The sequence below is a fragment of the Hyperoodon ampullatus genome (assembly GCF_949752795.1).
Source record: "Hyperoodon ampullatus genome assembly, chromosome: 11".
NCBI lineage: Eukaryota > Metazoa > Chordata > Mammalia > Artiodactyla > Ziphiidae > Hyperoodon > Hyperoodon ampullatus.
The window spans coordinates 64928633-64949668 of record NC_136924.1 but is presented as its reverse complement, the minus strand read 5'-3'; positions in this window follow the sequence as shown (position 1 = coordinate 64949668).

Here is a 21036-nt window from a genome sequence, read left to right as displayed (position 1 = left end):
TGTTTAGGTAATTTCTGTGAAATTCTTACATGCTTCTCTTTAATCCAAATTCAGTTCAACCTCTTTCCCCTTTGGCCCTATGGTATAGCACTTCTCTCCATCCAACCATGGCCTCTTAGCCTCCTTTGCGGGCACTTCCTTCTGTTCCTGTAAATATTGGTGTGTTAGTTTTCTAGGGCTGCTACGAGAAAGCACCCAAAACTGGGTGTCTTAGAACAACAGAAATCTATTGTCACATAATGCTAGTCACTAGAAGTCTGAAATCAAGATGTCTGCAGAGCTGTGCTCTCTCTGAAGGCTCTATGGGAGAATCCTTCCTTGCCTTTTCTAGCTTCCAGCAATCCTTGGTATTCCTTGGCTTGCTGATGCATCTTTACAGTCACATGGCCATCTTCTTCCTGTGTGTCTTTACATCATTTTCCCTTTGTGCAAGTCTGTCTCTCTGTTCAAATTTACCTTTTTTTATAGGAACACCATTCACATTGAATGAGGGCCCATCCTAATGATCTTATTTTACCTTGATCACCTTTGTAAAGACTCTGTTTCCAAATAAAGTCACATTCTGATTTACTGGGGGGTGGGGTTAGGACTGCAACATATCTTTTTTGGGGGGCACAACTCAACCCGTAACAGTTGGTATTCCCAAAGGTTCTGACTGCAGCTACTTTTGGGTCCTCTCTCTGTAAATCATTCCATCTCCTTATGACTTTAATGATAGTTGTGGTGTAATGGAACGAACATGGTCTTTGAAGTCAGACTGTCTTACAGTGGATCCTGGCTATTTCACTTTCTAGCGAGTTTACCAATCTAAACATCATACTTACAGGGGACTGTTGAGTGGCCTTCTCCTATTCAGGGTCCTTCCTAGGGAAATGCTTAGAATGATACAACACAGGCCAAATCCCCCAGTGGGTTCGCCTTCAGCATTCTTAGTTTACCAAGTTAACATGAACATCCAGAAACAATGCTGAAGTATAAAAGGAATCAGAAAAAAAACACTTGGAGGAATGTCACTCAAAGTGTGGTCCACAGACCAACAGCATCTGTATCACCTGGGAGGTTTTTGGGAAATGCCAATATTTGGACCCACCTCAACCTACTGAATTAGAATCTCTAGGGGTGGGTTCAGGCATCTGTTTTAAGAAGTGCTCCAGGTGGTTCTTATGTATTTTTCAGGCTAGGAAGTATTGAATTCAAGTGGGTACAGATAAGACATGGTGGACATCAGCCATGGTGATAGTGGTGGGGTTTATAGGTGGACTGCACAAGTATATATGCATCTCAGGACTTTCTAAGTAACAGGTGGTGGAGCCACCCCTCCCCTTTAAGTTCCCCTTTCTCGAGTACTTAGCAGCAATCCTAGCCATACTAATGGCAAAGATGGCATTGATACTGAGGCAATGTAACATTAATTTTTATCTGAGTTACTTTAAAAAGCCCTATTCTAAGCTCCATTTGGCAACTGATCTCTCTTGACATTGCTTAATGCCCTGCTCTCAACCATCAAATTTCTGCTTTACAACTGCATGTCCAGAGTAAGAATCCAGTGAAAGGCATTTCTTTCTTATTCTTTTTTTTGAAGAAATATGTTATGCACATCAGCCTCTTATTAGGGGCTCACATCAGCCCCTCTCCAAGGGGATGTGTGCAACATAAATGATAGTGATTTATTAGGAATGAACCAGTTAGAGTGCCCTTACTCAGCAATTTTTGTGGAGTGCTCTGTAAGTGGGAGAATATTTGTCATTGTTGGACGGATTCAGAATAAGTAGAGAACTAGCATAAGGTGCATAGAGTTTAACACATCAGATGAATTTGTATATCATTACAATCCAACGCACCCATTGCATTTTGTGCCTGCATATTAGGAATTCTGGTTCTGCATTTCCTCTGCATTTGAGCTACTGATATCTCAAATCAAATGTGGGATCTGGAATATCCGTTGTGGGCCACTTTGTGCAAGGACAGAAACTGCTGTTTTTGAAAAGATGCAGGCATCTTCTGAGGCAGATGTTGCAAAAGAGTAATGCAGTAATGAGCAGTGAGGTCAGCGAATGGGTGTATGGGGGATGGCCGGGTGAGGGATTTGGGAGTAATCTAATTTCTTCCTGGGAACTTTATGACTATCATATACAAATGGCTTATTTTAATTGCTCTTAATAATTGAGGCTTAAAATGCATTCATGGTGGAAAAGATGGGTAAGAGGAATATGCATTTCCTTTCTGGGAACCTGACATGTTGTACGTTCTTGCATAGTACCTCTAAGTGATAAAATGAAGTGAAGATCCTGGCATTTCATTTTTTTCCTCTTTGTGTACATCTAGAAGTTTTTCTTATATACAAATGAAATAAGAAAACTGATTAAAGCTGATATTCATGTATGTAGATTTGTATTTCTTTATTTTTCTAAACTTTATTGAGCATCTGCTATATGACTGGGTATGGGGTACAAATGTGATTATGAGATTTTATCAGTATTTCCCCCAAAGAGATTTCAGTCTAGTAGAGGAAACTGTCAAATCACCTGGGGTAAAATAATTTATGTTGTCAATTACATTTATGTCTGACCAATTAATAATTAATTGTTTGACCATTACTAATTATTGCTCTAGTCTATAACGTAGTTACTCTTAAATTTTGGTGCACATTAGAATTTGCTGTGCTGGTTCTTTTGTGGATTTTTTTAAAAGCACAGATGGTCTGCTTCTATCTCTGGTTAATCTTATTCCATAAGTCTGTAGTGGGGCCTGGACATATGTATTTGCAAAAGCCAGTGCAGATAATTCTGATACCAACCAAAGCTTATGAACCCATGCTGCAAGTGCTTAGAAGCAGACATGATATATATTATTTACTTGTGGCATGAATGGTTTCAGAATCATGGTTTTGCAAAAGTCAGAAATTTGCCTGGAACTTTGAGCCAGAATTCCAGTGAGAGCAGTTTAATGATAGCATTAGCTATTGGAAACTTCAACTGGTTTATGGGTCAGGGGGATTCCATTGGCAGTGTTTTTCCATCCCAGCTGTATGCTTAAGGACACTGGTTCCTGCTTCTTGGTTATTGGTTTGAATGAAACTCATCCTAAACAGATGGGCCATGGTTTGTGAGGACAGATGGAGAAGGAACAGTAAGTTCACTGGCAGAGCCCACACATGGGAAACAGCAAGAGAGAAAAAGACAAAGTCTGAAGGTAGAGGCACTAAACAAATTAACTTTCACCTGGTCAGTGTTATGACAGAAAATGTTCTCTTATGGTTCCTAATGAGGATGTACGTAGCAAGTCTTTTATAAACTCATCCAGATTTATTTATTGCCTCTAAATTACATGATAAATACCCTCTAAGCACTCACTAATATAAAAATAACTGACAATGCAGCAGAATTGAAGTAAAAAGAAACCTCAGTATCAAATTATATGTCTGTCCCAAAAGCAGAAGGAACTGAGTTAATAAGGATGGAAATGGTTGACTGACATTCTGTTCTAACCAATAAAGGTTTCAAGTTAGTACAACCATGAGATTTCTTTTTAAAAAAAAGCAAAGATTACTGCTTCTGGTGGCACAGTGTCTTCATTTTCAGTATTTGATATTTGCTTTGGTTCTGGAATTTGATATTTTTAGTTTTGTGGTAAAACTATACATATGAGGATGTACTCAAAGGAGCATAAAATATAATCATTGCTACATATTCTATATTTTTATAATGTTCATTTACAATTTATTCCCCATACTAATTTTAGCTAAGTCCCATCCCCCAGCATTACTACTAGGCTGTATGGTGAACACAGATGCAAAAAAGGCCCCTGAAGTCTAAATGATCCAGATAAGTGAATGAACAATGAGGAAACATGTAACCAGTGGCCCTGTTTCTACTGCCAACAAGGCAGCTTACCTAATTCAGAACATCTCAGGCTTGGTTGAGCAACAGATCCCCCTTCTCTTCTGTAGGCTGGAGAGCTATTAGTTCTCTGGCAGCTGTAGAATTTCACTCTTTTAATTAATTTCCTCTTTCCCTACCCAGATTGTTTGAAAAATCACTCATTTGCTAAAAGTATTCAGTATCATGTCATTGCTTTTAGGATAAAGGCCAAACTCATTAACATCACCTACAAGAACTATGGCAGTGGTTCTTAACTGGGGATGGTTTTGTCCCCAAGGATATATTCAGCAAAATCTGGAGACATTTTTGGTTCTCCTGGGAGGTGATGTTGGGGAGTAGTGCTACTGCCATCTAGTGTGTAGAGGCCAGAGATACTGTTAACATCCTACAATGTGCAGGGTAGGTCCTCACAATAAAGAATTATTGACCCCACATGTCTAGCACTAAGGTTCAGAAACCTTGCCCTATGGTACCTGACCCCTGCCTATTTCACCAGCCACATCTCTGGCTACCCTCTCATTGCACCCTCTACTCCAAGGCACACTGGTTTCCTTTCAGTTCTTTGAATAACCTCTGTTGCTTTCTATTTTTAAAGCTTTTTTATTTGCAGCTCTCTATACATGGACCCCCGCTTCCTACTTTTTTCATTTGTGTAGTAGGAATTCACTTTGAATCCTTCACAGTTCAGTTAACAGCACTCCTCAAACATATCTTCCATATCTCTCCCACTAGGTTAGATTGCCTTAAGCTCTTAGAGCACCATGTATTCTTGTGCCTTTGACCTTAATAATACTCTAAGTAATGTATTGTGTAATTGGTTGTTGACATCTTACCTCCTTCATTAGAATATAATCTTCAGGAGGGCAGGGCCAATTCGATGTTGTATCACCAGTGGCTGTCTGGGGATAGGGCTTTATACTTCGTAGTCACTCAATAAATCTCTCTTGAATGAATGAATCATCAAATAAGATATTTATAAAGAATTAGACCTATTGCTATGTTTGACACATTAGCTGGGGGTGACCTCTCTCCTCTAAATCTATAGGGCATATTTTAATTTAAACCATATCTGGTATTTAATCACATACTGTTTTGTATAGTAGTTATAGGCAAAGTAGGATATGTTGGTCAGGGCTTTTTGGATGTGGTTGTTTTGATACAAAGAGTGCAAAGTCACTCACTTTTTTTTTAATCACCATTCCTTGCTCTCCTTATTCTACCCTTCTCACTCCGATTACAGCTGACTCTCATTTTCTACTTTATTTTTGCATTGTTTGATTTTTTAAAAATTAATGAATATTACTTTATATTCAGAAAGATGATTAAAATTTTAAAATTCTATTGGAACTGGACTGGTTTCTAAGATTGTATCATCCAATTCCCCAAACTATAATTTTATAGGAATTTAATAATAATAATATTGGCTATAGGGAAATTTGTGAGAAATTTAATTGAAGATTAACTATGCAATTTAGAATTGAGAATAAGGGATCCTATTGTGATCCAAACATCCTGCTTGGCTCTCTGTCTAATATATACTCAGTCAAATATAGTTAACATAATTAGGCAGCCTACATAAAGCAGAGGTGTCCACCCTCTAGATTTTTCAAATAGAAAACAGACTGAATATCCTTATTAAATTGATTAATCTATTTATTATCTGGAACAAATTTGAATGAACATTACAGCTAAAGAGAATAATGAGAAAATTTGAATTATAGACCATTATGTATGTATAAACTCGTGGAGAATGAACTGACTCTGGCCTTTCCTATTGAAGGCAAGTCTAGTAAACATTTGACTTGCGTTCATGTGGTTTGTCTGCCAAGTGATGCCTAACCTTCCTCCTGTCCCTACGCAGGGTGTCGGGTTGGCAAAGGGAGTTGGGTTCAGAGAGAGGTGAAGATGTCTACTGCTTACATTGCTTGGTAATAAAGAAATGTGTGGTGTTTTTAGCTGCCCTTATGCATCAAATTCCTGCTCATAATGTCATGTACCTGTTACACACATTTGTGTGTTAACCGGATGTGATGGTCTGTAAAATACAAGTACTTTGACTTGCATATCTCTGTTCCCAGCCAAGCTATCTATCTCAAGCTATTCAGTTAATTTTTCTTGAATGAATGTATCAGGTTTAATCATATGAAGTTGTTGATATTCAGCAGTTTTTGACCTTCAGAAACAACATTTTCATATGATTCAGTTTAATATAAATAAATGGATGGATGAACTTTTTTTTCGGACACGCAGGCTCAGCGGCCATGGCCCACGGACCCAGCCGCTCCGCGGCATGCGGGATCCTCCCAGACCGGGGCACGAACCCCTGTCCCCTGCATTGGCAGTCGGACTCTCAACCACTGCGCCACCAGGGAAGCCCGGATGGATGAACTTTGAATTTGTTTTTTCCATAGAAAAAATGTTCTGAGTAATAGTGAAACAAATTTGCAATAGTCCTATTTGCTTTGATACATAATAGTTCAAATAGATTTTCATATGATAGCCAGGAAACTAACCATTATTTAAGCCATTGATTCTGTAAGAAAATGTATGTCAACTACAAAACTCAACTTACATATGAACATTTGATACACAATGTATTCATAAATTGGTGACATAAATCGTGACACCTTTAAGAATATTTTTCATATTCTAACAGGATCATTAATAGAACTTCTTTTGCTAATTTTTTGGTTTAGGACTAGTGATTAGGAATGGATAGAGAATTTAGGTGATAAAGTCAGTGTTGTTGGAGTCTGTCTTGTCTTTTCTTTTCTGGGTATTTATCTGAAGAATACAAAAACACAAACTTGGAAAGATATATCCACCCCTATGTTCATTGCAGCATTTTTCACAATAGAGAAGATACAGAAACAACCTAAGTGCCCATCGGATAAATGGATAATGAAGATGTGATATATATATATATATGTGTGTGTGTATATATATATATATACATGCATACAAATATATATATGTGTGTGTGTATATATATATACACATGCATTATCTATCTGTATACACAAAGCGTCCTTTTCTTGAGGCATTAACTCATTAATGGAAACCTTTGTCACTAGAGAACTGGGTCTTTGAAATCTAAAGAAATGTACAAAAATGTGCAGAATTATAAAAAGCAAGCCTTTTTCCTAGGGACTGATACATTCTGTATCAGTGATCTGCAATGAGTGAGGTCATTTTTAGTCATTATCTATTTCCTGATTTTAGGATTTGGGGATTCCTTTGCTCATGGACTTTGAGCTCTCTAGACACACAGGAATATATGAATTTCATGAAACACCTCATGATGAGAGAAGGCATATGGTGGTGTTTTATAAGAAGACACAGGAAGGTAGATATTTCTGCAAAAATGTGATGTAACCCACCATAATTTCAGCCTTGGGAAAGCAAGGGTAATGGCTTAGCTCCCTCCTCTCCACAGAGAGGCTGAACTAACTTTCCAGGTGCCAGTGTGATGTGGCTGTAGAAGTGGGCTGGCCATCTATGCATGTGTTTTCTTGCAGGGCAGAGCCTTAGTTGGGGAAGAGGAAGAGATAGATGTTTGGATCATAAATTTTTATTTACTCTTTAAATCCCTTGATGATATAACAAAAACAACAACAATGATAAAAACCCATGAAGAATGGGAATCATTGCTGAGGGGGAGGATATTTTTAGGTGAGAATGCTGCTTCCTTTTCTGGTTTTATTTTTAAGATAAATAGAGGAATATGGAACTTACACATACTTTTCTGTTTCTGTTTGTCTGATTAATATTGAGCAGGAAATACTAACAACACTCTTGATGCTCATAAATATAGGTAGCTTTAAGCGGGTTTGTTTTTGTCTTGTTAAAAGAGACCTGGAGATTTTTATTTAATGCATCAAGAAGTCTTTTTTGGGCTTGCCTGGTGGCGCAGTGGTTGAGAGTCTGCCTGCCAATGAAGGAAACATGGGTTCGGGCCCTGGTCTGGGAAGATCCCACATGCTGCGGAGCAACTAGGCCCGTGAGCTACAGCTACTGAGCCTGAGCGTCTGGAGCCTGTGCTCCGCAAGAGAGGCCGCGACAGTGAGAGGCCCGCGTACCGCGATGAAGAGTGGCCCCAGCTCGCCACTACTAGAGAAAGCCCTCGCACAGAAATGAAGACCCAACACAGCCAAAAAAATAAATGAATACATTTATTTTTTAAAAAGTCTTTTTTTAAACATCTTTATTGGAGTATAATTGCTTTACAAGGTTGTGTAAGAAGTCTTATAGGAGAAATTTTTGAAGGAAAAACAAAACAAAGCAAAACCCATTATTACTCTGGAACTTAATTAAAGAATCAGATAATGAGTAATATGATTGCCAATGCTTATCATGCCAGGGGTTCTTAAGGATGTAAACACTACATATTGGTGAGACTAGAAATAATACTACAATTATTATTATTACAAGTACAATTATAAATATAAATATAATGCTTTTTATACCCTATAACCCTTTCACATACATGTGTTTTGTAAAAGAGTTCTCAGAACTATTGTCATAGATATTGGCAACGTTTGATTAAATCTTAACGTGCATGTTCTATCAATGCCAATGTGTATTACTGGATTCCATCAGAGAACTTTTCGGTTGAATGAGATTGAGAAGGGTCATCTTGCTGAATGAAGTTCTGTCTGTTCCCTCTCTCAGGTGGGTTTTTCCCTCATCATAGTTATCTCCTTCTGCTTTGTATGTTCAACATTATTCTATTTGTTATTCTGTTAGCAGCAGAGATGTTTGTAATTCATCACTCACCACTGATCTCTTGGACTAACACTTGCTTTGCATTTCCAGGTTGGTATTATGCCATCAATAACTGCTTTTTAGTACACTTTCCAGCCAACTTTTCAATGTTATTTACATTATGGACCATATTTCCCCAACCTGATAATAAAAAGCAAGCAGAGCCTAATTAAAATCTTTGCTAATATTAAGAATAATTCACTTTTTGCTTTCTCATAATCTTCCTTATACCATATCAGCTATATTTTTTCTTATCAGATAAATTGGCCTGGAAAATTCATTCCAAAAATATTAGAATGCACTCAAAACTGAATAAGATTGGTAATAAAGTAGGCCATCATAAATATTTGAATTATCCTCCAAATACTACAAAATATATGTCACCAGAAGTGACACCAGAGAAATGTATAGCCTAGATGACTATTAAACTTGTGTTCCCCAAGTTCTCAAGATATATATGCACAGGCAATGTGTATTCTTTATAATTTTCTGTGGATTTGTCTAGCCTCAAGGACCTTTTTGGTAGTCAAGAAGGTCTTGGCTCTTCACACTGGACCCACCCCTTGATCTTCACCCTCTATAACTTCTCTCTCTCTCTGCAGATCCAGATCCCTTCTCCCTAAAGCAGACAGGACCCAGCTCTTGTAGTCCTTGGTCCTGGAGCTTTAAGTACATAGTAAAGTTCACTCTATTTCTCATAAGTAAAATGGGAATCATAATAGTACCTACTCCATAGAGCTGTGCACTGAGACTAAGCCCACACTTCCCCTATGCCTGTACCACTGAGGGTAAAGAGGCAGCCCCTGAAACCCATCCGTCCCACCTCCAGCACTCAGCCTCCCCTTCACCATTTGCTTTGAATCGATTGAGACAAATCTTATGTTCTTAATCTTGTGTAAGTCAATCACAATAAGAACTTTCAGTCTTCCAGGTCACACCCCACCATGTCCCATGCCTCATTATTTCAGCCTCTGTCCATTCTCTATCTTGTCCCTTTATAACATGCCTCCCTGACTCTTAAACACCCCTCCTTGTGCTTTCTAGAGCCATCAACTGTTATCAGAAAAATCTGTGCTAGTTTCAGAATTTTCTCTGAATATTCATTTCACTTTCTTTTTCTGACAACTGGCTTTCCCTGAGGTTACTGTTTTCATGGAAGGCCTGGCAAGAGCTGGCTGTTTTCCTCCTGTATCTCTGCTTTGTACCCCCAGGCCTGGGGTGGGGACCATGTCTTCCTTGCTCCTCGTTGCTGTTTTCAGACCGTGCTCCTGCCCTCCTCCTAAACTCCTTTAAAGTACTCTTATTCATTTCTTTGGCTTCCAACCCTTGGGTCTTCTCTCATCATTTCTCAGCAGTTTCCCTCATGGCTGTCTCTCACCTTCCCCCCATCTTAATTCTTGGTCGTTGAAACGTACACTTAAGTGATCCTTCCCATATCCTTGCCTCTGAGTTCCTAGGAGTTTCCTTCTCCATGACCTTCTAACCTCAGCCAGCCACTTTCTCACTCATACCCAGGACCTTGTCTTCGTCAGTAATTGCAACCTCTCCTTAGTCTCAGCTTCAGGCATCCTACTTGCCACCTTCTTTGGGTTTCTAAGAATTTTGGTGTACCTTTGCCCCTATCTGAGCTTCTCCTCCTCAACAGTGGAATGATGAAAATGAATGAGTGGTAGGAATGGTCATTGTGAATTCTTCCTGTAGGATAAATTTTGTGCTTTTATGTTGCTAAAATACAGCCGGGTGACACCCTGGGAGAATTGTTGTGATTACTCTTTACTTACATGAGGCGGCCAGATGAGACCTCAATGGGAAGTAAAGGTAGCTCTTTAGGGAAAGCAGGGTCCTATGTTAATTCTGAGGTCATTTTTTCATACACTGCTCTGATGCTGTTGCTGTGTTCACCCTGATTCTCTAGAAACTTCTCTAGAGTCCTACATGGTGTCTGTGTGTGTGTGTGTGTATGGGGGTGGGGTGAGAGATTCCTATCCTATGTAAGTTCATTTAGGTTGCCATGATCACGAGGGCTGGAGTCAACTTTCCTCATCTGGGTTTATTATTCTGGTTATTTGAGAGAGAGTTTGTTTTAACTAATGAAGTGATACAGAAGTATAGGGTGATTGCACTTTCTCTTGCCTTAATAGTCCACATTTATTTATTTATTTTTTTTGCAAGGGGTGGGTTAGGGGGAAGAACAGTTTGTATTGTCAGTTGAGGATGTTTTGCCATATTGTTTGATACTTAGCCACCCTCTCATGTGAATTTAAATTCTTCAGGCATGGGACGTAGAAACTATAATACATAGTTTACTGGAGTTGGTAGATATGCAAGCAGAAGACATGCTAATTATTACCTGTATGACCTTAGATGAGTCACAAATCTCTCAGAGATATCATTCTGTTATCTGTAAAATGACTATGATAATACCTCCCTCACAAGCATAATATTAGTGTTAAAAAGATACCATACAGGGCTTCCCTGGTGGTGCAGTGGTTGAGAGTCCGCCTGCCGATGCAGGGGACGCGGGTTCGTGCTGTGGTCCGGGAAGATCCCACATGCCACGGAGAGGCTGGGCCTGTGAGCCATGGCTGCTGAGCCTGTGCATCCAGAGCCTGTGCTCCGCAACGGGAGAGGCCACAGCAGTGAGAGGCCTGCGTACTGCAAAAAAAAAAAAAAAAAAAAAAGATACCATACAGGTGAACCTGTCTAGCACATCAGACACATGCTAGGTCTTCCATAATTTGATGGTTTTCTTCCTTCCTGTCATCTCAACCAACCACAACAGTGCTGCCACTGGGTGTTTCCCTTATAGATTATATATCCTAACTGAATGGTTTGAGACAGCTGGCCTGTTTTCACTTGGAATAAAAATATAAAAATTGTTTAAAACCAATTAGTCAAAGTTAAAATGTTACTTACCTAATTTTTAATTTAAAAATTAAATACATTGACAGCATTTTCCATTTTCAATATTCACCACATTATCAGTCTTTAAAAATATCCATCTTTATAAATTTTCTAATGCATATCTATTAATTACACATTAAATACACGTTTTCACCCATGTTTTAAAAGTGAAAATAATTATGCATTTGTGGCATGTTATCACAGTACAGATAATAGATGGCAGAGACCCCTCTTAGATGTGTATTAGATGTGAAGGAAGGGTTGATGGAAGCAAGCAGGACCTGGGAAGTAGTTTGGTCTATAGATTGTCCTGTAGGGTGGTTGTACTGACTGTTATGACAGATGTCCCTTTTCCTGCTTAATAAACAAAGCTGTTTTGACTCACATTTGTTCTTGGTTCCTACCTTGCAACAGGTGGCCTGTCAGCCTATTGTTGACTTTGCAACTGCTGGCTGTCAGAAGCTTTGAGAACCTTCTGTTATGATTAAAGCAATAGTTTAGGGGAAACTTAGGGAAACTAACTGGGTTTACACAATTTGTTTAAACTTCCTTGTAATCTAAGATGGATTCTAGGTATTCATGTGATGCTTTTCTTTTATGCTGTGTTGACATGTTTGGCCATCGAGACCTCTAGCATTGACCACGTAGTGAGTACTGAGTAGCTGGCAGCTAAGAATTATTTCATAAATGTCTCTGCTTTGAACCTTAAGTAGAAGACATCTTTTTCCAAGACCTACTGGCTTTCTTGCCTTGCAGACAAAGAAGTCAGGTTCAGAGGTTAAAGACGGAGAGAGAGAGGGGAGACTCACTGTGGAGCAGTGAATGAACATTGGCCTTCTTTTCCCTTCCTGGTCTAGCTCTTGGTAGACAGACTAGGTCCTCAAGCCCAGCCCAGCCTGCCACAGTAGAAGGCCAGACTAACTCGTAGAAAACAAGTATGAAAAATTGCCTTTGTATACATTCCTTGAGAACTTGGTATGGTGCTAGATTAGTAGAGAAATATTTTGGGAATTTTCTCTTACAAAAAGGAAAACACAAGGGACATTCATTGTTTTCTTCCATGCATGACATGGCGTCCTGGAATTTGAACCCAACCAGTCAGACAAGAGTCTGACTCTATAGCTCTGATGAGTTAGGAAGTAAACATCCAGACTGAAAGGTCAAAATCTTTCCACACAGAAAAAGAATGACTGATTTGGATAACATGGAGACAGGAGATTTTTAGCCCACTATACCTCAGAACTTCTGAGATCTTCTCTTAGTTCTCCAAATGGGTTTGGTGGTTGAAAAGCATTAGAGCATGATGATTAAGCCCATGAATACTGTAGACAGACACCTGGATTAGAATCTCTGTTTTACCATTTTCTACCTTTGACAAATGGGCAAATTAAATTAATTAACCCTTATGTTTTTCAATTTCTTCATCTCTAAAATGGGAGTAACTGTAGAGAGGATTTAGAATACAAAAACAGCCTTCAGACCAGAGCTGGCATATGGCAAAGTGCCACATATGAAGGTCTTTTTTTTTTTTTTTTTTCCTGAGGCAGGAATATGGGGTAAAATTTACTTTCTATAAGTAGGATAATGTTGTACTATGCAAGAAAAAAAATCATTAGACTGTTTTGGGATTCTTAAATGAAAAGTGATACACAAATATAAATATTATCAATCATCAACACTAGCAAAAAGAAACTGAATCTTTTCTTGCTTTGCTTATTGCAATGAATTTCACTTTCTTAGAAATTTAAAAGTTAGATTACTTCTCTTAAGGATAATTTAATTTTCTCTAGTAGCTTTTTTAAAAATTCCTACTCTATTGCCCCATGAACAACATTCTAGTTCATTAATTTGTTTGAGTGTATACATTATCCTCTTAGTCCCTACCCTGTGTCTAGGGCCGTACCGAAAGGCTGCATGTGGCATGTTACTTCTTTGTTTTGCGATCACATAAAATGCAATTCAAAATAATAACTTACAAGTAACTTTCTTGGTCCAGCCTAGAAAATTTTAATTTACATATTTTAAATTAGTCTGCTTTTAGTTCAGTGATTTTGTCTAATTTCATACTTATAAATATGTGGCAGATGTTGTTTAGCTAAATTTAAAAACTAGGAATAATTATTGTAGAAATAGTGCTTTTATATATGTCATTCTGTGAACCATGGGAGAGCTATTATTCACAAAGAGAAGAAAACTCCGTGGAAAAAATGTAAGTCTTTGAGCTATTGGTTTTTAAAGGAAAGACCCTAAAATTATTATGAAATCGGATAAGTTAGGACTATAATTTCAAGCTGTGTTCTGATTTATCTCAAGCTGTCTGATATTGCCACATAAGTGATGCCAGCACGGTCAAGCATTTAAATGCAAATTTATAATTCTAAGTGCTCTTCTTTGTTGAAGGCATTTTGTTTAAGCTTGAAATCCCCAAAAGATTTATCGTGATTTTGATTTCTTTCTGAAATAGAAAACTTTGATAAAAATTGAAGATGCAGAGAAGAGCATTATTCAGCAAATTCAAAACAGACCATCTCCCAGACTCTGTAGATGAAAACAAAGTTGGACAAAATGACCCCTGTTTGCCAGCTGATGGAGGAATCAGAGCTGTTTGTGAGACAAACGATGGAGTTTGCAGCGCAAAAGGTCAAGTTGAGCTAGAGCTGGAAAGAGAAAAGCAGATCAATAAGCAGATCAACCTGTTCTAGTGACAAGAGATGTTTCCAGGCTTTGCCAAGAGACTGGAAATTCACATTAGCAAGAAGGAAGCAAATCTATCATGGGTTCACCGCGGTGAAAATTGTGGGGAGGGCTGGCAGCGGGGGGGTGCTTACATATTCCTCTCTCTCTCTTCTTGTGTGACTTAGTGCACTGGCTAAATCCATCTACGCAAGGAAACCTTGACACAAGTGAGCAATGGAAATCACACATATGGAACACCTAAGCAACCTTCCCATTTTATCAGTGTTTTGTCAGAGGGTTACAGAATGGCAATTGACTAATTTTAATTCATCTTTTTCTTGGTTAGTCTTCTTTTTTTTTTCTTTGGCTGCGTTGGGTCTTCGTTGCTGTGCGCGGGTCTTTGTTGCTGTGTGCGGGTTTTCTCTAGTTGCGGCGAGTGGAGGCTACTCTTAGCTGCAGTGCGGTGGCTTCTCTTGTTGTGGAGCACAGGCTCTAGGCACTCGGGCTTCAGTAGTTGTGGCTCACGGGCTCTAGAGTGCAGGCTCAGTAGTTGTGGCACATGGGCTTAGTTGCTCCGTGGCATGTGGGATCTTCTGGGACCAGGGCTCGAACCCGTGTCCCCTGCGTTGGCAGGCCGATTCTTAACCACTGCCCCACCAGGGAAACCCCAGTTAGTTTTTTTTTTATTTAGAAAGAATGATGTACATATCCCTTCTAATTATTATATTATTAGTAAGGTTTTTTTTAATCCCTTGAAATATAAGTTATTAGTGGTCCTTATTGATTGGGTTCCTGCATGTGCTGAAATATACATGGTATAAAAAAATGAAGCAGGGTTGATTGTTTGTCATATTAATATGTATTACTAGGTTAATTGAGAGTCTTGACTACTTACTTATCTTGCCTTTCTCTACAGTACATGTAATAGGTGCTGAATACTTTTTTTTTTTTTTTGGTTTGTTTCCATAGCACTTTATTTATTTATTTATTTTTATTGGTGTATAGTTGCTTTACAATACTGTGTTAGTTTCTACTGTACAGCAAAGTGAATTAGCTATATGTATACATATATCCCCTCTTTTTTGGATTTCCTTCCCGTTTAGGTCACCACAGAGTATTAAGTAGAATTCCTGTGCTATACAGCAGGTTCTCATTAGTTATCTATTTTATACATATTAGTGTATATATGTCAATCCTAATCTCCCAATTTATCCCACCCCCCCTTCTTCCCCTTGGTGTCCATGTTTGTTCTCTACCTCTGTGTCTCTATTTCTGCCTTGCAAACAGGTTCATCCGCTCAGTACTTTTTTATTAGACTTTTTCTTTAGGTTAAAAACTCTACTTTGCATTGTGATTAAGATGGAACAGAGAGTTCCCTGGTAGTGGTTAGGATTCTGGGCTTTCACTGCTGTGGGCCAGGTTCAATCCCTGGTGGGGGAACTGAGATCCTGCAAGCCATGCAACATGGGTAAAAAAAGAAAAGAAAGAAAGAAAAAAAAAAAGATGGAACAACCAATTTTTAAAAATCAGAGCTAGAAAATAAAATTTGAATTAGGTTACACTTTTTCTCATAAAACATGTTTTTCATTACAGGCATACCTCATTTTATTGTGTATTTCTTTATTGTGCTTCACAGATATTGTGTCTTTTACAAATTTAAGTTTTGTGGCAATCCTTCATTGAGCAAGTCTATTGGTGCCATTTTTCTAAAAGCATTTGCTCACTCTGTGTTACATCTTGATAATTCTCACAATATTTCAAGCTTTTGCATTATCATTATATTTGTTATGGTGATCTGTGTGTGATTAGTGATCTTTAATGTTAGGTTTTTTTTTGTTGTTGTTGTTGGCCGCATTGAGTGGCATGCGGGATCTTTGTTCCCTGACCAAGGATCGAATCCATGCTCCGCTCCCCCTGCAGTGGAATCATGGAGTCTTAACCGCTGGACCACCAGGGAAGTCCCTAATGTTACTAGTTTTGGGCTGCCACAAATCTCACCCATATAAGACAGCAAACTTAATTGATAAATGTGTGTGTCCTGACCAGCTGTTCCCCCATCTCTCTCTCTCTCTCCTTGGTCCTCCTTATTCCCTGAGACACAACAGTATTGAAATCAGGCCAATTAATAACTCTTCAATGGCCTTTAAATGAAAGGAAGAATCTTAGGTCTTTCACTTTAAATCAAAAGCTAGACATGATTAAGATTAATGAGGAAGGTGTGTTGGAAGTCGAGATAGGCTGAAAGCTAGGCCTTTTGTGCCATTTAGCCAAGTTGTGAATGCAAAGGAAGAATTCTTGAAGAAAATTAAAACTGCTACCCCAATGAACACACGAATGAGAAAGAAAGTGAAACAGCCTTATTGCTGATATGGAGAAAGTCTGAGTGGTCTGGATAGAATATCCAGCCAACCACAGAATTCCCTTAAGCCAAAACCTAATCCAGAGCAAGGCCCTAACTCTCTTTAATTATATGAAGCTGAGAGAGGTGAAGAAGCTGCAGAAGAAAAGTTTGAAGCTAACAGAGGTTGGTTCATGAGGTTGAAGGAAAGAAGACATCTCCATAACATAAAACGGCAATGTGAAGCAGGAAGTGCTGTTGTAGAAGCTGCAGCAAGTTATCCAGAAGATCTAGCTAAGATCATTAATGAAGGTGGCTACACTAAACAACAGATTTTCAATGTAGACGAAACAGCCTTCTATTGGAAGAAGGTGCCATGTAGGACTTTCAGAGCTAGAGAGGAGAACTCAAGGCCTGGCTTCAAGGCTTCAAAGCTCCAAATAACAGGCTGAATTTCTTGTTATGGGTTAATGCAGCTTGTGACTTGAATTTGAAACCAGTGCTCATTTACCATTCTGAAAATCCTAGGGCCCTTAAGAATTATGCTAAATCTCTGCCTGTGCTCTGTAAATGGAAAAACAAAGCCTGGACGGCAGCACATCTGTTTACAACATGGTTTACTGAATATTTTAAGCACACTGTTGAAACTTACTGCTCAGAAAAAAAGATTCCTTTCAAAATAACACTGCTCATTGATAATGCACTTGGTCACCCAAGAGCTCCGATGGAGATGTACAATGAGATTAATATTGTTTTCACGACTACTAACACAACATCCATTTTTCAGTCCATGGATCAAGGGATAGTTTCAACTTTCAAGTCTTATGATTTAAGAAGTACATTTCAAGAGGTTATAGCTGATAGAGACAGTGATTCCTCTGTTGGATCTAGGCAAATTAAAGTTGACCCTGGAATAATACAATTTGAACTTTGTGAGTCCTCTTATATGCGGATTATTTTCATTAGTAAATACTACAGTACTACATGATTCGTGGTTGGTTGAATCTGTAGATGCTGAAGGCCAACTATAAGTTACATGCAGTTTTGAACTGTGTGGAGGGGTGACATCTTGAAACCCCTCATTGCTCAAGGGTCAACTGAAAATTGAAAAGTATTGAAAATCCTTTGAAAATTGAAAATCCTTCTGGAAAGGATTCACCATCTAGCTTCACCATTCTAGATGCCATTAAGAACATTTGTGATTCACGGGAAGAAGTCAAAATATCAACATTAATAGGAGTTTGGAAGAAGCTGATTCCAATTCTCATGGATGACTTTGAGAGATTGAAGACTTCAGTGGAGGAAGTAACTGCAGATGTGGTGGAAACAGCAAGAGAACTAGAATTAGAAGAGGAGCCTGAAGATGTGTCTGAATTGCTGCAATCTCATGATAAAACTTGAGTGGATGAGGAGTTGCTTGTTACAGATGAGCAAAGAAAGTGGTTTCTTGAGATGGAATCTACTCCTGGTGAAGATGCTGTGAAGATTGTTGAAATGACAACAAAGGATTTAGAATATTACGTTAATTTAGTTGATAAAGCAGCATCAGGGTTTGAGAGGACTGACTCCAATCTTGAAAGAAGTTCTGCAGTGGGTAAAATGCTATCAACCAGCACTGCATGCCACAAAGAAATTTTTGGTGAAAGGAAGACTCAATCAATGCAGCAAACTTCATTGTTGTCCTTTTTTTTTTTTTTAATTGCCACAGCCAGCCTAACCTTCGGCAACCACCACCCTGATCGGTCAGCAGCCATCAACATCAAGGCAAGACCCTTCCAGCAGCAAAAAACTTATGACTAGCTGAAAGCTCAGATGATGGTTGGCATGTTTTAGCAATAAAGTATTTTTTTAATAAAGGTATGTACATTGTTTTTTTTTAGACATAATGCTATTGCACACTTAATGGACTACAAGGTAGTATAAACATAACTTTTATATGCACTGGGAAACCAAAAAATTCATGGGACTCATGATATTTGCTATATTGCAGTGGTCTGGAACTGAACCTGCAATATCTCTGAGTCATGCCTGTATTAAATGCCTGTAAAATACAATGCTTATTATGCTTTACTAGGTGTAATACAAAGCAAGTTAAAGCAGATTTTTTTTTACACTGACATTAACAAAACAACAGCAATAAAATGGTCTCACTAATTTTTACCTGCTCTGTTGAATATAGATCAGTTTTAGGTAGGAACTCTTTCCTATAAGTAAAAACAGTCCACAATAATATTTTTTGGATCTATGTCTTACTGAGAGAAAGCTGTCAAATAATAGATAGTCATTATGTAGAAATCAGAATGATTTCTCAGGTGGGATATGAATTTCATCTAGCTGCCAAGTAGAAACAGCCTGAAGAGGTTGTGTTCTATTCAGGCAGTAGGCACCTTGAACACTATCACAGAATCATTTTGGAAGAAGCTAAGCATGGTGAGAGTCATATCTGTTTCTAGACAACTATTTATCAAACTCTCCATGACTATTCAATCAACATAATACAGTCAGGTTACTTAGGCTGTGGGTTTTAGAAAGTTGTATTTTCAGTAGTATAGACCAAGTCTGTACAGAGAGCTAAGGAGAATGAATACTGAGATCATGGAGCTGTTCATTGACTTTCCTAGTGTAGTCAAGGATGATTGTACCAAATTATGGTGTGGTGAGATGGGGAAAGAGGGCTCCACATGATGCAGACAATGTCTCTACATCTGAGTCAGGTAAGAGGAGTGGGAACAGAGTCTCTTCAGGCAGTAAAGAGGTTGAGCCTGATATTGGAAAACTTTTAATTAAGTCAGACACAAAAAGGCGCTTTAGAACGAATCCACATTTCTGACTTGACAGTCTTAACAAATGTTTGTTTAACTCTTCCGTAAACCTTCTAATAAGATAACTGAGGTTAGTTACCCTCTGATAATAAAGATGATAATTTGCAGTAAAGAAAAAAAATTAGTGAGAGGTAAATGTTAGTGGGAAGTTTTGGGAAAAGACCTGTGGTTTTCTCTACCTGATTTTTTTCTCTTTGCCTTTTTAAATCCCATTTGTCAGCAGGTCAAGTTTAGAATATAAAGCATGGGTGTAGTGGTAAATCTATCCATCTCAGGTGAATTGAAAAAGTACGAAATGCTGTCATTCCCTCTTGGCATTGTTTTCTAGTGAGTCTCAAAGGTATGCTGCTACTGTAAGAAGTCTGGAGGGAATTCCAGACACACTTTAGTATGTTTCTAATTACAAAGTCATGGTTTACTCATGGTCTAGTCTTGGTTTGTAAATCTTGTACTGTGTGGGCAGTGTTCCAATAAAATGGTAACTTTTTTGTTTGTCATCTGATTTTACCTAATTTTCCAATAAAGTGATTAAGCCTGTAAACCTGTGAAATACACCATAGGATACAGGTATCCTAGATGTGCACATAATTACTAAATTTGGATCTGAACTCAAAAGCAAATTGATTTAATATAAGCAAAATACTTAGAGGTATGAAACATTTTCTGCACCTTTTATAGTATAAATGAAAGCGAATGTGAAGTATCACTGAGGAAGGTCCACCTCTTGTTCATAGTGGGTCCCCCTCCCCTCCCCTATGCCCTTTTCCCTCTGTTTCTAAGCTAGTCATACCAAGTAACAATCCCTTGTTATATTTCATTAGTTTTGTTTTCGGGAAGCAGGCCAGAAATACCATGTGTGAAGCATTGATTTCTGTCTTGTCTTCATTCTCATCACTGACACTTGTTAACTCTCTTTCTTTCTGTCTCCCTCTCTCTCTTCCGGAACATGCCGGAACATGTATCCACAAAACCACTTAGAAGGTGGATTCTTTAAGAAGAAGGATTTCAAGGATTAGGTGTATCCAACAGTGTAATCCTGGGTTGATGGAATGAATAGTGACTGGGTTTCAGGTCTGAGATTGGCGGTGTGTTTACTTTTCTCATTCAGCTGTTGGAACCCCTGGGAATGGAAACTGCTTGCAGTTGAATACCCCTGCCTCCCCAGTTTGGTTTCTCATACATGATCGACACTTAGTACCTGATTGTAGTGGATGAGTGACGACTCAGCGACCTGTCTTGCTTGACACAGGGAGTTAAAGTTATGCTACAAGTGTTTAACATATTCAGCTAGGAGTAGAAAAAAATATGTGGTTTGAACACTAGAAATATTTTCATCCAGAAAAGTGTTAAGTCTCATGCTATCTTATGTCTCCAGCTCAATAAGAATTACTTGCACAGGTCATATGTGTGAGGATTGAATGAGTTAATACATCTAAAACACTTAGCAAGTGCCTGGTACACAGTAATGCTCAATAAGTACTAGCTATCATTGTTGTTGTCATTATTTTATTAAAAGAGAGAAAGTGAATAAGAAAGATGGTTGCCTGATAAGAATGCTCTTGGCTCTCCCTAGTCCTTATGTCCCAGTGGGTTATTTTGTTTTTTTGTTTGGTTTTTTTTGCGGTATGCGGGCCTCTCACCATTGTGGCCT